This window comes from Nerophis lumbriciformis, unplaced genomic scaffold (assembly GCF_033978685.3).
Source record: "Nerophis lumbriciformis unplaced genomic scaffold, RoL_Nlum_v2.1 HiC_scaffold_62, whole genome shotgun sequence".
NCBI classification, from domain to species: Eukaryota; Metazoa; Chordata; class Actinopteri; order Syngnathiformes; family Syngnathidae; genus Nerophis; species Nerophis lumbriciformis.
Genome location: NW_027316604.1, coordinates 1 through 2500, shown reverse-complemented (window position 1 = coordinate 2500; position 2500 = coordinate 1).

Sequence of the window (2500 nt, the reverse complement as noted above, 5' to 3'; positions counted from 1 at the left end):
CTCCACCTGGGTACAGAACGCCAAATTAGTCCCTCTCCTAGCTGGAAGTCCAAAAAAAAAGGCGTGAATTTGACTAAGTGTCTAGGAGGATGTCCCTTTAAGAAGGCCGACGTCCCTTGGTTCTCCACCTGGGTACGGAACGCCAAATTAGTCCCTCTCCTAGCTGGAAGTAGTCAAAAAAAGGCGGAAATTTGACTAAGTGTCATTATTTTAGAGTACCAGGCCTCTATAGAAAAGTTTGGTTTTTTGTCTATGTGTCATCATTTTAGAGTACCAGGCCTCTATAGAAAAGTTTGGTTTTTTGTCTATGTGTCATCATTTTAGAGTACCAGGGCTCTATAGAAAAGTTTGGTAAATTTGACTAAGTGTCTAGGAGCATTTCCCTTTAAGAAGGCCGACGTGCTATGGTTCTCCACCTGGGTCTGGAACGCCAAATTAGTCCCTCTCCTAGCTGGAAGTCCAAAAAAAAAAGGCGTGAATTTGACTAAGTGTCTAGGAGGATGTCCCCTTAAGAAGGCCGACGTGCCTTGGTTCTCTACCTGGGTACGGAACACCAAATTAGTCCCTCTCCTAGCTGGAAGTCCAAAAAAAGGCGTGAATTTGACTAAGTGTCTAGGAGCATTTCCCTTTAAGAAGGCCGACGTGCTATGGTTCTCCACCTGGGTACGGAACGCCAAATTAGTCCCTCTCCTAGCTGGAAGTCCAAAAAAAAAGGCGTGAATTTGACTAAGTGTCTAGGAGCATTTCCCTTTAAGAAGGCCGACGTGCTATGGTTCTCCACCTGGGTACGGAACGCCAAATTAGTCCCTCTCCTAGCTGGAAGTCCAAAAAAAAAGGCGTGAATTTGACTAAGTGTCTAGGAGCATTTCCCTTTAAGAAGGCCGACGTGCTATGGTTCTCCACCTGGGTACGGAACGCCAAATTAGTCCCTCTCCTAGCTGGAAGTAGTCAAAAAAAGGCGGAAATTTGACTAAGTGTCATTATTTTAGAGTACCAGGCCTCTATAGAAAAGTTTGGTTTTTTGTCTATGTGTCATCATTTTAGAGTACCAGGGCCTCTATAGAAAAGTTTGGTAAATTTGACTAAGTGTCTAGGAGCATTTCCCTTTAAGAAGGCCGACGTGCTATGGTTCTCCACCTGGGTCTGGAACGCCAAATTAGTCCCTCTCCTCGCTGGAAGTCCAAAAAAAAGGCGGAAATTTGACTAAGTGCCTAGGAGGATGTCCCCTTAAGAAGGCCGACGTGCCTTGGTTCTCTACCTGGGTACGGAACGCCAAATTAGTCCCTCTCCTCGCTGGAAGTCCAAAAAAAAGGCGTGAATTTGACTAAGTGCCTAGGAGCATTTCCCTTTAAGAAGGCCGACGTGCTATGGTTCTCCACCTGGGTCAGGAAAGCAAAATTGTCCCTCTCCTCGCTGGAAGTCCAAAAAAAAGGCGTGAATTTGACTAAGTGCCTAGGAGCATTTCCCTTTAAGAAGGCCGACGTGCTATGGTTCTCCACCTGGGTCAGGAAAGCAAAATTGTCCCTCTCCTCGCTGGAAGTCCAAAAAAAAGGCGTGAATTTGACTAAGTGCCTAGGAGCATTTCCCTTTAAGAAGGCCGACGTGCTATGGTTCTCCACCTGGGTCTGGAACGCCAAATTAGTCCCTCTCCTAGCTGGAAGTAGTCAAAAAAAGGCGGAAATTTGACTAAGTGTCATTATTTTAGAGTACCAGGCCTCTATAGAAAAGTTTGGTTTTTTGTCTATGTGTCATCATTTTAGAGTACCAGGGCTCTATAGAAAAGTTTGGTAAATTTGACTAAGTGTCTAGGAGCATTTCCCTTTAAGAAGGCCGACGTGCTATGGTTCTCCACCTGGGTCTGGAACGCCAAATTAGTCCCTCTCCTCGCTGGAAGTCCAAAAAAAAGGCGGAAATTTGACTAAGTGCCTAGGAGGATGTCCCCTTAAGAAGGCCGACGTGCCTTGGTTCTCTACCTGGGTACGGAACGCCAAATTAGTCCCTCTCCTCGCTGGAAGTCCAAAAAAAAGGCGTGAATTTGACTAAGTGCCTAGGAGCATTTCCCTTTAAGAAGGCCGACGTGCTATGGTTCTCCACCTGGGTCAGGAAAGCAAAATTGTCCCTCTCCTCGCTGGAAGTCCAAAAAAAAAGGCGTGAATTTGACTAAGTGCCTAGGAGCATTTCCCTTTAAGAAGGCCGACGTGCTATGGTTCTCCACCTGGGTCAGGAAAGCAAAATTGTCCCTCTCCTCGCTGGAAGTCCAAAAAAAAGGCGTGAATTTGACTAAGTGCCTAGGAGCATTTCCCTTTAAGAAGGCCGACGTGCTATGGTTCTCCACCCGGGTACGGAAAGCAAAATTAGTCCCTCTCCTCGCTGGAAGTCCAAAAAAAAGGCGTAAATTTGACTAAGTGCCTAGGAGGATGTCCCTTTAAGAAGGCTGACCTGCTATGGTTCTCCACCCGGGTGCGGAAAGCAAAATTAGTCCCTCTCCTCGCTGGAAGTC